Source organism: Narcine bancroftii, chromosome 3, assembly GCF_036971445.1.
Source record: "Narcine bancroftii isolate sNarBan1 chromosome 3, sNarBan1.hap1, whole genome shotgun sequence".
Taxonomy (NCBI): Eukaryota; Metazoa; Chordata; class Chondrichthyes; order Torpediniformes; family Narcinidae; genus Narcine; species Narcine bancroftii.
Genome location: NC_091471.1, coordinates 82,700,030 through 82,714,464, shown reverse-complemented (window position 1 = coordinate 82,714,464; position 14,435 = coordinate 82,700,030). Strand labels below are relative to the sequence as shown.

The following is a 14,435-nucleotide window of genomic DNA, read 5'->3' as shown; positions in this document are numbered from 1 at the left end:
GGAGCCGAACAGGAGTGTGGGTATGACAACGGCTCTGTATACGCTTATCTTTGTGAGGTTTTTCAGTTGGTTGTTTTTCCAGACTCTTTTGTGTAGTCTTCCAAAGGCGCTATTTGCCTTGGCGAGTCTGTTGTCTATCTCATTGTCGATCCTTGCATCTGATGAAATGGTGCAGCCGAGATAGGTAAACTGGTTGACCATTTTGAGTTTTGTGTGCCCGATGGAGATGTGGGGGGGCTGGTAGTCATGGTGGGGAGCTGGCTGATGGAGGACCTCAGTTTTCTTCAGGCTGACTTCCAGGCCAAACATTTTGGCAGTTTCCGCAAAGCAGGACGTCAAGCGCTGAAGAGCTGGCTCTGGATGGGCAACTAAAGCGGCATCGTCTGCAAAGAGTAGTTCACGGACAAGTTTCTCTTGTGTCTTGGTGTGAGCTTGCAGGCGCCTCAGATTGAAGAGACTGCCATCCGTGCGGTACCGGATGTAAACAGCGTCTTCATTGTTGGGGTCTTTCATGGCTTGGTTCAGCATCATGCTGAAGAAGATTGAAAAGAGGGTTGGTGCGAGAACACAGCCTTGCTTCACGCCATTGTTAATGGAGAAGGGTTCAGAGAGCTCATTGCTGTATCTGACCCGACCTTGTTGGTTTTCGTGCAGTTGGATAATCATGTTGAGGAACTTTGGGGGACATCCGATGCGCTCTAGTATTTGCCAAAGCCCTTTCCTGCTCACGGTGTCGAAGGCTTTGGTGAGGTCAACAAAGGTGATGTAGAGTCCTTTGTTTTGTTCTCTGCATTTTTCTTGGAGCTGTCTGAGGGCAAAGACCATGTCAGTAGTTCCTCTGTTTGCGCAAAAGCCGCACTGTGATTCTGGGAGAATATTCTCGGCGACACTAGGTATTATTCTATTTAGTAGAATCCTAGCGAAGATTTTGCCTGCAATGGAGAGCAACGTGATTCCCCTGTAGTTTGGGCAGTCTGATTTCTCGCCTTTGTTTTTGTACAGGGTGATGATGGTGGCATCACGAAGATCCTGAGGCAGTTTACCTTGGTCCCAACAAAGCTTGAAAAACTCATGCAGTTTGGCATGCAGAGTTTTGCCGCCAGCCTTCCAGACTTCTGGGGGGGATTCCATCCATACCTGCTGCTTTGCCACTTTTCAGTTGTTCGATTGCCTTATACGTCTCATCCAGGGTGGGAACCTCATCCAGCTCTAGCCTTAGGGGCTGTTGAGGGAGCTGGAGCAGGGCGGAATCTTGGACTGAGCGGTTGGCACTGAAAAGAGATTGGAAGTGTTCTGACCATCGGTTGAGGATGGAGATCTTGTCGCTGAGGAGGACTTTGCCGTCTGAGCTGCGCAGCGGGCTTTGGACTTGGGGTGAGGGGCCGTACACAGCCTTTAGAGCCTCGTAGAAACCCCTGAAGTCGCCAATGTCCGCGCTGAGCTGGGTTCGTTTGGCGAGGCTAGTCCACCACTCATTTTGGATCTCCCGGAGTTTGCGCTGAAGATGGCTGCATGCACGACGGAAGGCTTGTTTCTTCTCTGGACAGGACGGCTTTGTAAGGTGAGCCTGGTGGGCAGCTCGCTTCTTTGCCAGCATCTCCTGGATTTCCTGGCTGTTTTCGTCAAACCAGTCCTTGTTTTTCCTGGAGGAGAAGCCCAGTACCTCTTCAGTGGATTGCAGTATGGTAGTCTTCAACTGATCCCAGAGGTTTTCAGGGGACGGGTCCGTGAGGCGGGTTGCATCGTCGAGCTTTGCTTTGAGGTTTGCCTGGAAGTTTCCTCTCGCTTCGTCTGACTGCAGGTTTCCAACATTGAACCTCTTCCTGGGGGCTTTATTGTTCCTGGGCTTTGGTTTGAAGTGAAGGTTGAGCTTGCAGCGAACCAGCCGGTGGTCAGTGTGGCATTCCGCGCTAGGCATGACCCTGGTGTGGAGCACATCTCGTTTGTCACTTTCTCGCACCAGGATGTAGTCCAGGAGGTGCCAGTGTTTGGATCGGGGATGCATCCAGGTGGTCTTAAGGCTGTCCCTCTGCTGAAAAAGGGTGTTTGTAATGACAAGCCGCTGTTCTGCGCAGAGTTCCAACAGGAGGCGCCCATTGTCGTTGCACTTGCCGACGCCATGCTTGCCCAGGATTCCTGGCCAGGTTTCTGAGTCTTTGCCGACACGAGCGTTGAAGTCGCCCAGGATGACAACCTTGTCGGCTGTAGGGGTGCGTTGGATGAGGTTGCGCAGGTCGGTGTAGAACTTGGCCTTTTCTGCTGGTTCCGCCTGGAGGGTTGGAGCATAGACACTGATGAGGGTAATGTGACGCTTGTTTTGAAGGGGGAGTCGCATGGACATGATTCGGTCCGAGAGGCCTGTCGGAAGGTTTTCGAGTTTGGAGGCAATGAAGCTCTTGACCATGAAGCCTACACCAGATAGGCGTCGTTCATCCGAAGGCTTGCCAGACCAGTAGAGTGTGTAGCCCGCGCCGCGTTCTTGGAGGCTGCCTACATCTGCCAGGCGGACTTCACTGAGAGCGGCTATGTCGATGTCAAGTCTGAGGAGTTCATGTGCAATGAGGGCAGACCGACGTTCAGGTCGGTGGCTGTCAGCCTTGTCTAGCATGGTTCTGATGTTCCAGCATGCTAGCTTGAGTTTGTGAGCATCTTTTGAGGGGGAGGACGTGGAGGGGGAGGACGTGGAGGGGGAGGACGTGGAGGGGGAGGACGTGGAGGGGGAGGACGTGGAGGGGGAGGACATGGAGGGTGAGGACGTGGACCTGTCCTCGGGCCTGCGCAAAGGAGCTTTTAGGTGGAGTGCAGTGCGCGCAGTACTGGCCCCACCCTTTACACCCATGGTTCGTGTGCCGTGGCCAAGCAAGCTGGGACGTGGCAGCGAGGTCCTTGGGTCGTAGGTTTTATATCGGAGTGGCCTTCTCCTATGCAGGTATCTTACCCGGGCTGGTGGGGCCTGCTTTTACATTTGAAATAAATCTCCACACCACAATATACTCTTCATTCCTACTTCCTATATTCCTATGCTCAGAGTGGCTTTGTCTCTGATGCTGGTCACTTCCTTCAGCTGATGATGTATTTCCTCACTCCAAATTAGTAACAAACCACTTCTTCTTAGTGCTTTTATTTGAGTGCATCCTTGATCCAACACTCACGTTAGTTGTGTTACTCCAAGACTCTTTATTGAAATAATACACCAAATAGATGACTATGATTGTGCCAGCTTATTAGAAAGATAAAAAAAAGAAAAAAGGTATTAATAACTCTCTTTACATCAGCGCTAAAAGGCATTCAGTATTTTAATGGCGTACCAGTTAGATATAATAAAGGAAGAAAATGTTTCATCCAATTACCATTTTCAACATAAATAGATCAAACTGTTTGAAAATTGGATGTATCAATGTGACACTTCATTGTATAGATTGGGAAAGTCTCAGATCCAACTTGGGCTATTTGCATTAAAATTATCCAGTGCTGGTGGAGCTGGTCAGACCTGTGTCAAGACAGCATGACAGCAGTTTTTTTTAAGCCAGATACAGGTTGGTTCAATACAATTTCCTGCATCAACTGTACCTCACACCACAAGAATTACATAAATCTAAATCATGGAAATGTGTTTTAGGTGTGATGTAGAGATTGGAACCTTGATCCAATCAACCTGGCTGTGCACAAAGGTGAGATCCTTCTGGGAGGACCTAGGGGACATTCTGAAAAAAATTACAAAGGTAGATGTGAAAGTCTGACTCCCAACTAAATATTACACGGTGGAATACAGGGATGCAGAGTTGTATTCCCCTGGAGAAAATTACGTACAATTTGAGGAAGAAATGTGGCACATTCGTTAGGGTGTGGCAGCCCTATCTGTAACACATTGGCACGCAGATTTAATTATACCCCTTTTAGATAAAGTGAGTACAACAACTGTGCCAGTGGTGGAATGCTAGAGATCAGTGAACTGGGTCATGACACAGGCGACGTGCTCTTGTATTTTGTTCCTTACCTTTTTATTTTAGGTTTCTTTGGACTCTTTTAGAGTTCCCTTAAAGATTTTTGACTTTAATGATATTTTGTTCTTTGTATTTGTTTAATTTATATGTTTTCTTTTTGGTATTAGGGTGCAGGAGGGAGGGGAGATGGGTAGGGGATAATATAGACTCTACTCTGTATGATATTCACTACTGTTGGAAAATGTATTGCTTATTTGGATTCATATGAATCTTTGAAAATCAAAAATAATATATTTTTAAAAATTATCCAGTGCTAGGATATAAAGGTTTAGAAATCTGTGATAACTCCCATTTGTTTTCTGAGGTAAAACATAGGATTCCGTAGACACCGTGGTAAGTGGAAAAAAAAACACACAAATGCTGGAGAAACTCAGTAGGTCAAACAATGCCTTTATGTAGCAAAGGTGAAGATACATCACCAACATTTCGGGCTTGAGCCCTTCATCAAGGTATGGGAGAACATGAGAGGTTTCTGAACAAAAGTGGGGAGGGGGGTGGTGAGGGTGGGAGATGATGGGTGGAGGGGGGGGAGAAACATCGCAGGGGGGGTGGGGAGGAGTCTAGGGTAGGTGGATAGAGAGAAAGGAAGTAGGAACTGGAATAACTAGTTAAAGGAGGTGGGGGGAAGGGGGAAAAAGGCAAACTGATTAGTGGAATGCAGTGAAAACAATGTCCATGCCCTGGGGTTGGAGGGTGCCCTCCAATCCGCAGATGGTCAGGGTGGGGTAGTGTGAAAGACATGTGAGCTTGAGAGTGTGACTCAGAATTGAAATGGTTGGCTATATGGGGAGGTTGCTTTTGATGCAGGCATGGCAGGCCAAATGATTTTATATTCTTATGGTAATAATGCAAAAAAGACTACAACTACTGAGGACTCTGGTGAGGAGGGGCACATGTCTTCATTGTTGAAAATACGACCCTGCCAGAAGGAAATGCAAATAGTGTACTCAGTATTAAAAAAAAGGATAATAATTTCAAAGTAGCCCATTGAAGTTTTAAATTATTTGGATTCAAGAATGTTTTGCCTTGATCTGGTTAATCCCAATAAATGAATATTGCCTTGAGTCTTGATCAGAGTGCTCCAGAAATGGAAGTTTGGGAAACCATTTTGTTATATGCTGCTGACTCCCATTTTGATATATAGAAACGAAGCAAATAAATGGATCGTGAGAAGGCTGAGAAAGTTCAGTGGACTTGGGAAAAGCACTGAAGCATTGTAATATTGTTGGAACTGATTTCTGTTTGATTTCCTTGACAAATAGTTTTTTTTATGCCACTTATACCCATTAAAATGCTGAATATGATAAAGGAGTCTCTCCTCAACTAGTGTCCAGACTCAAATAGTTCTAAGAGGTAGTGGGAGTATATATGCAAACCTTGGCAGCCTTTTGATGGTAATTAATCTTAGAGTGCTTCAGTTTTTTTTCTATATTATTTATTCCACTTGTATTATTAAGTTTCTGAAGTGGCTGTTTGGATTGCAATGACTTTCCCATGTTGCCTGGTTATTGGGTAGATTAGCTACCATAAACTACCCCAAATGTAGATGAATGGTAAGAGAACTGGATGTGTGGGTGGAAGGATGTGTACAGTTAATGGGCATGTGGTGCGGTATCGAACGGAAACAAACACACAAAACATAAAGTCTGTTCTACAGGCTTTATTCCACATAAACTTCCACAGAGCTGGCTGTGAGAATGCTGTTGCAAGCTCTGAGACTGGCCTCGAAGGGCTGGATCAACCTTGTATCCCGGAGGGTAATTGGCAGCCAACCGGGTGGGGCTTGGTCCATTCAGGTCAGCTGGCCAGGTGATGCCTTGTCCTCCAGTGCTCTTCTGGAGGTACACAGGTTGCCTCCTGCAGTAGGCTGGTGGTGTATCACCACAGAGAGAGAATAGATAATTGGAATCTTGGTGGAGGATTGGGATTGATTGGCATGGACACAACAATTTAAATGTTGATGGCTGAAAGGAAATGTAAGAAAAGGGAATAAAGTTCTTTGAATATACAAGAGCCCATGTTGTCCATTTATACCCAATTGACCTACACCTCCAATATGCTTTTGATTGGTTGGAGGAAACCAGAGCACCCAGAGGAAACCCATGCAGTTATGGGGAGGACGTACAAACAATTTTCAGTCAGTGTGGTATTCAAACCCCCATCCCAGTCGCTGGTGCTGTAATGGTGTTACGCTAACTGCCATATGTCACCCTTAAGAAATATAATTGAAGCAATAATTAGTTTTTATTACAAGACCTTGAGAAATAGGAACAGGAACAGACCAATGAGCCTACTCAACCATTCAATAAAAATCATGGGTGATCCAAATATTCTCAAATCTATTTTCCTGCCCTGTCCCGTATCTCTTGATTCCTAATTCATTAAAAATCTATCTGCATTGGCTTTGAATATACCCAATTATTCAGCTTCCAAACTTCTCTGGACAAGATGTTTCAAAGACTCATATCCCTTTCAGAGAAGAAACTATTCTTCATTTCAGTCTGAAATGAGCATTCCCTTATTCTGAAGCATGGCCTCTGGTTCCAGACTCACTTAAGGGAAAACATCTTCCAGAATTTACTAAGAATACTGCATATTTCAAAGAAAGTTATCTCTCATTATTCTAAACTCCAATGAACACAGACCCAAATTATGAAACCTTTCCTTATAAAAGAACCCCTCTGTACACCCAAGAACATTCTGGTGAGCCTTCAATATTAATGTATCTTTTCTAATATCAAGGGACCAAAACTGTACACAATACTCCAGATATGAATTAATTGTAGTAAGACTACCTTACTTTATTACTCCAACTCCTTAAAAGCCAACATTCCATTAGCTGATCCTAATTACCTCCTATACCTGTATAGTAAATTTTTGTGTTTCATGGAAGAGAACTCTCAAATTCTTTTGTGCTGCATCTTTTCATATTTAACTTGATACTTTTTATCATTCTTCCTTCCAGATTAAATTGTTTTAAATGTTCCAACGTTATATGTATTTTCCAATATTTTTGCATCCTCCTCACATCGTATCTTCCACCTTACTTTTGTATCATCTGCAAATGTGACTGTTATATATTCCTCAAAAATTTTAATATGTACATTGTGAAGCTCTGGTCCCAGCACTGACACCTGTGGTACCACACAAATGACAAGGTTGCTGACCCCCTGAAAGTAACTCTTTTATAGTTCTACTCACATGCGCGTGTTAACTAGTCCTCTATCCATGCAAATCTATTACCACCAATCTTGTGAGTTTTGGCGAAGAAATCTTTTATGTGGTATCTTGTCAACTGTCTTTCAAAATAGATTACATCTATTAAGTTCCCCTTTTTTCACTCTGGTTGATACTTCCTCAAAGAATATTCATAAATGTTTCAGACATGATTTCTCTCATAGAGAATAAGCTATGCTTATTCAGATTATACTTTTATACTTTTCCTGTGATTACCACCTTAATAATTGACTTGAACATTTTTCCTATTATGGTTATTTCCTTTTTGCTTCCTATTCTTTTTGAATTAATGTATCATATTTCCAGTCCTTCATAACTCTCCGGAATCCATGAGTTTTAGAAAGATTGCGACCAGTGCATACAGTATCTCTGTACCCAACTACTTCAGGTTGTGTTTTTTTTAGCCTCTTTATTTTGCTTAGAGAGAATTTAATTCTTCTACTGTATTTTTAATATTAATGGAAAGTTCGTACCTCATAGTAGGCTCTACTCTACAAATTGCAACAAAACGAACATGATAACGAGTTCCAGTCTACAATATTGATTGTTCTTCTTTTTCCACGGACACTGCTTGACCTGTTGAGGTCAATTGCTGAGCAAATTGTTTGTAGTTCTTAGTTTTAGTTTATTTTCTGTCTGCTCTTGTTTATTTTCTTTGTGTAGGACAAAAATTAAATGTTATATCGTCTGACTATTTTAATATTATCTAAATGAAAATAAAATCTGTTCTATGAATACTGTGGACCACACAAATGTTCTAGAGTTATGCTAATCAGAGGGCAATGTATGAAATATCAACTCATCATTTTGCACTCCTCTCTAATGCACTGTTATCTCCATTCACTAGAGAAAGACTTTCATTTTTCTTTCTGAGTGAATCCATCACAATTTGGTTTGATCCTTGGATGTTAAGCCTATTGTTTACAGTCATGGCTCTTCTTATCTGGCTATTTTCCCAGGAAGTCAGCTGAACAACACCAGATTTCCTGCGGAGTCATCAGAATATGACAGAGAACTTTTTGAGTATATGAATTATATATAAGATTTTTGACTGTGGCACAGTTGGCGTAGTGGTTAGTGCAACACCTTTACAGTGCCAGCGATCGGGATCGGGGTTTGAATCCCACCCTATAATTAAGGAGTTTTTACGTTCTCCCCTGTGTCTGTGTGGGTTTTCCTCAGGGACTCCATTTTCCTCTGACCATTCAAAATGTACTAGGGGCGTAGGTTAATTTGGTGTAAATTGGGCAGTACAGACTCGTGATCCAAAATGGCCTGTTACTGTGCTGTTTGTCTAAATTTAAAATTTTAATTTATAAAAATCCAAAATTGCACTGGTACAGAATCTTAAAATGTCTTTACTGAAGCCTCAAGGGATGAAATCCTCAAAGAGCAACCAATTGTGAAAAGTTTACTCATGCTGACTTTTTAACCATAACCACCAGCTCAATGCATGTCAGTACATATATTAATCACCACAAATATTATGTGTGCATTTATGCAATCCCTACAGTTCAGCAGGCAGCAACCTCCTTTGAAGAAGAGCGCAGAGCCCACCTCACTGTAAAAAGAAAGACAAAGGAGGAAAAACCCAACACCCAACCCACCAATTTTCCCTTGCAACCGCTGCAACCGTGTCTGCCTGTCCCGCATCGGACTTGTCAGCCACCAACGAGCCTGCAGCTGACATGGACATTACCCCTCCATAAATCTTCGTCCGCGAAGCCAAGCCAAAGAAAGATAAAATAACTATTTTTCCTGGCATGATCTTTAATTTATTGCTTGCCTTTATAACCTGCAGTGGTGTATTGTTGCAATCCCACATACAAAATTTTGCAAGAGAACACTGTCACTGATTGGGATGTGCGTGTGTGTGTGTGTGTGTGTGTGTGTGTGTGTGTGTGTGTGTGTGTGTGTGTGTGTGTGTGTGTGTGTGTGTGTGTGTGTGTGTGTGTGTGTGTGTGTGTGTGTGTGTGTGTGTAAGAATTATGTCTTCCACATCAATCCAGATTTTCTACTCCCCGCCTTAAGATTCAGTTGTATCTCAAAATGGACACAAGTCTGATTTTTGCTCACACGCGAAGCCTTAAAGCTAACTTTTTAATCAAACTTTTTTTTTGTTTGACTACCTTATTTAAAATTAAATTAAGTTAATAAACACGTTTTTCATTGCAGATTTGACGATAACAATTTGAAACTTTCTGATTTTGTCAGTCAACCTTGGTGAATCTTTCCACGTTCTGGTCCATGCTTACCTTGTTAGTTGGCATTACGAGGCTGGACATGGCCAACTTGATTCTTGTGTGCACGTGCGAGTCTTCAGTTGCTATACACAAGTCTTCGGTTGCCGCAAGTGCCCTAATGATATCGAATTCACGCCCTTAACTCTCCTGCATGCGCCAACTGAACTGCAATAAGTGAACCCACTGCTCATGTGCCAAGCGAAGACTCGTACATGCTCACAGGAATCAAGATGGCCACACCCAGCCTATGGACCCTGGGATGCTGACTTACAAGGTAAGTATGTACATTTTGGCTCTTACATGCCCTAATATCCCTTTATAGTTTGTCAAATACAACATGAACTGTGTAAATTTTATATTTTTTCTTTATATTTAAAAAAAATTCAGTCATAGGTGCGGACACAAGTCTAGGACACAAGTCAGGGTGTGCTTTTAGTTCACATTGTGTGCAGTATGCTTTGAAATTAATCCAATGTTTTATTTTTGATTTTAAAATTGCAAGGCTTCATGAAGTGACAGGGTCCCATCATTTTATTTTAATTTCAAAAATTAACAAAATCACTGTCCAATTCTGGGTCACAATTTTCTCACAAATAGAAACCAGATGTATTCTATCCATCTTCAGTAAGATGGTTTTCATCTGGCATTATTGTACATCAAAGTTTCTCTTGTCTCAAGAGAGCTAGTGGTAGGAAGCTACCAATAGAGTTAAAGAGGATGAAGTGTAAGCCGTTTTAGAGGGGGGATGGAAAGCACATGGTCAGTCATGCTGAGCTTATTTCTGCATTTTTGTTTTAAAAAATGAATTCTATTTACTTTCTGATCTTTTCTTCTGCCCATCTATCATTTTAAAATAGGGTCCATAAATACCTAATCTCATCTGGGAATTATTAGAAAATAGAATATTTAGAATCTCAATATTACATAAAGCATTGAGGGCAAATCGATTCAAAAGGAAATTCAATAAAAACAAAATGGGAAAGATGGAACTTGGAATAGTAGGGCTTGGGAACTGGCCTGCGCTAAACGTTATGCCAATTTAATCTGCTCATCTATTTGCAAATGATCTGTATTCCTCAATTCCCTGCCTGTTCATCTGCCCATCTAATTGCCTCTTAAACATTGCTATTGTGTCTGCTTCTATTGTTCCCCTGACAGCACATTCCAGACAGCTACCAAACTTAATGATCTTGTAAATCTCCTTTAGAGAATTCTCCTCTCACCCTAATGCCCTCTAGTATTTGACATTTACATTCTGGGACTATCTACCTTATTTATGCCTCCCATAATTTTGTATTATATCTGGTCACCCTCAGCTTCCAATATTCCTGAGAAAACAATCCAAGTTTGTCCAACCTCTCCTTATAACTCATATTTTTTAATCCATTCACAATCCTGTTGAACCTCTTCAATATCTTTTTCAAAGCCTTCATATCCTTCATTTGTTGTGGTGATCAGAACTACATCCAATATTTGAAATGTGGCCTAGTCAATGTTTGATATGGTTACAACATGACGTTCCTATTTTTATATACTCAATACACTAATGGTTGAGGGCAAGCATGCACTGTGCACTCTTTACCACTCTATCCATATGCATGTGACTACTTCCACGGAGATATGGACTTGCAATCCAATTTCTCTCTGTTCATTAATGTTCCTCTGGGTGCTGCCATATTTTTTATAACTTGAGGCCTCCATCTCTGCAATCATGAAGAAGGCTCGCCAGCGGCTACACTTCATGAGGAGTTTGAGGAGATTTGGTATGTCACCAAAGTCTCTTTCAACAGGCGCCCCATGGAGAGCATTCTGACTGGTTGTATCACTGTCTTGAATGAAAATGCCAATGCACAGGAGAGGAAAAAAACTACAGAGAGTTGTTAACTCAGCCAGTGCCATCATGAGCACCAGTCTTCACTCCATCGAGGACATCTACAAGACGCAGTGTCTTTAGAAAGCAGCCTCTGTCCTCAAGGACGCTCACCACCCAGGACATGCCTTCTTCATACTGTTACCAACAAGAAGGTGGTACAGGAGCCTAAAGATGAGCATAAGGGAAGCTTCTACCCTCTGCCATCAGATTTCTCAACAGACAGTGAACCATAGGTATTGCCTCACTTTCCTGTCTTGAAAAGTGTTTTAAAATTTAGCAGAGAATTGCAAAGTTGGATTTCTATGAGTTAGGTTTTCCAAAACCTAGGGAGGCCTTGTACTATAAAAAATGGATGAGAAATTGGTTAACAGATGATTCACAGAAACAGAACACGTTTGAACTAAGCACAGTTAGAAGCCTGAAGTAGGCAATATAATTCCTTATTGATTAGATCACCTTTGCAAGTCGGCTGACAAAATAAAAACGTTAATATTTCACTTCATTGAGTTTTGATGAAAAATCATCAACTTGAAATGTTACATTATTTTTCACTCTAGAGAGGCCGCCTAACCTGATGACCATTTCCAGTATTTTGTTTTAACTGCCATTATTAGTAGAGTTTGGCTTTTTAATTATTGACCAATAAAACTTCAATGGCAGAAATTTGGATGCCTCTTCAGGTGGAAAGTGAAGTGCATGCCAAGGAATGTGTTTAAGTCAAGATATAATGAAGACAAGGATAACATTGACAATTGTGTGTGTACATGAGCCAATTTCAACTCATTAAAATTAAAAAAAGACTGAAAAGTCAGAGACAATGGTCACAGAGAGGAATAGGGTCAATATCTGGGAAGTGAAATTTGTTGAGGAGATTGTAGACAATGCTTTTGGTCTTCTCGATATTTGGTAGGAGGAAATCATTGCTCCATGAATAAAAATATTTTGCATCTGAATATTGACATTGATATTTTTATCCTTTACAGAAACAACAAATAAGCCACAGTTAATACTGAAAATGAATGAATCCCCAAGATAAGGACAGAAGACCCATCTATAAATGTAATAATGAATTGATTCCTTGGATTATTGAAAAGGATAAATTAATTTTTAATGATACGACTGAATTTTACAATAGTAGTGAAGTCATGGATAACAAGAATGTTCTTTACCATTTCTCTTCTTTTAATACTGTAGAATGATTTCCAGGTGCAGATCTGCAATGCGTTTTGCCGCAAAATCCTATTACAATTGATAGGCACTTTTAAATTTTCAAGGGGAAGATTTTTTTAACAATTATATTTTTGTTTGTACTTTGTTGGGTGGGTGGTAGCTATTGAAGATAAATGGTGAACAAGGCTTTAGGCTAAACTGTATTTCTATGTCAAATGTGCAGCAATTCAATTTGAAATCACCAACATACTGAAATCTACACCAACTGAATGGTTAGAGGAGCAACCCAACTTTGTGTACAGCCATTAGAACAGTAGTTCTCAACCTTTTTCTTTCCACTCACATACCACTCTAAGTTATCTCTATGCTATTGGTGCTCTGTAAGGGATTGCTTAAGGTGGGATGTGAGTGGGAAGGGAAGGTTGAGAACCACTGGTCTAGACCCAAATGCTACTGAAATATTTTGCTTGAGAAAAATTGTCATTGGCCCATTTCCTTTGGAATTATGAAACGATGCACGTAACAAATCAATTAGGTGTGATTAAAACAGCGGTTTTCAAACTTTTTCTTTGCACCTTAAGAAATCCCTTGCTAATCACAGAGCACCTATGGCATAGGGAATACTTAAAGTGGTATGTGAGTGGAAGGAAAAAGGTTGAGAACCATTGCATTAAAATGATTTCAGGACACAATAGTTGCAACACTTGGAGAAAAGCATAAAATGAAATTACTGTTTGAATAATGATCTAATTTTTCACTTCAATAATAAAAATCTCCTACAATATATAGAAGGTTCAGAATCGCATCTAAACGGTCTTTGTTGTCATTTGATGTAGAAGTGGTGTTTCAGCAATGTGACTGTGGTAACCATGAAACAACCTTGAACCACTTAAATGCCTCTCACTTAACAAAAATGTCTATGACATTGCAAGAGTATTGGATGTATGAACTAACCAAAGCTGTATTTAGAATTGTTACTGCCATCAGCTACGCAATGGAAGTGTAATGAATTACACTCTTAACCCATGTCTTCTGATTTGTATCTCACCTACCCTCAAAGGAAAAAGCCTATCTACATGTACTCTGTCTATTCCATAATTTGAAATACCTCTATCTAATCTCATCTTATTCTTCTAAACTCCAGGGAATAAAGTCCTAACCTGTTTAACCTTTTCCTGTACTTAACTTCCTAAAGTCCGTGCAACATCCTAGGAAATCTTCTCTGCACTCTTTCTATCTTATTGATATCTTTCCTGTAGTGACCAAAACAGCACACAATACTCCAAATTTAGCCTCACCAATGCCTTATACAACTTTACCATATTTTATGAGCCCAGAGGACCCCAAAACCCAACAGCAATAGATATTCACCAAGACAAATGGTTACTTAAACAAAAGTTGCTTTTAATTATCTTTAAACATGAAAACAGAATCACACTTTAACTTATCACTATTGACTTAAATAACCTAACTTAACCCCCTTCTAAATCTAAGTGCACGTGTATGTAATGTATGTGTAAGTTCAGGAAAGTTCTTTGGTTCACAGTCCAATCTTGCTTTTCATTCCTCCAAGTTCACTGGTTGCAGGCAATTCTTATGCTGTGCACAGAATTTAACATTTATAAAGTTCACCAGACTTTGGTGCTTGGAAGGTAAATGGTTATTGCTCAGGAAGGTTCTTGTCAGTTTTCAGAGAGAGACTTGTTGTTCGCTGGACACCCACAACTGATTCCTTTTTAAACAGCCACTTCAGTGTCTTGCCGAAGAAACTTGTCCCCCTCAGGGTTCTCCAGATGATAATCTCTTTCTTTCAGGTCACCACAGAGTTCCTTTCTGTTTTTTTCTTACTCCCAGTGAAACATTAGACAGCCAGTCCTCTCCTCTTGCATGACCCACAAGGGCTTTGAC

The 14,435-nt window shown here is 41.2% G+C and overlaps 1 long non-coding RNA gene across 1 annotated transcript in view; it reads left to right on the top strand.

Annotated features, from left to right (window-relative positions):
• The window catches only part of LOC138757313 (uncharacterized), a 79,702-nt gene extending 67,271 nt beyond the window's left edge, over window positions 1-12,431 (top strand). Inside the window, exon 2 of the long non-coding RNA XR_011353497.1 lies at window positions 12,341-12,431. This is a non-coding gene — a long non-coding RNA (uncharacterized lncRNA). The remainder of the gene's footprint in view (window positions 1-12,340) is intronic.
• Window positions 12,432-14,435: the final 2,004 nt, after the last annotated feature.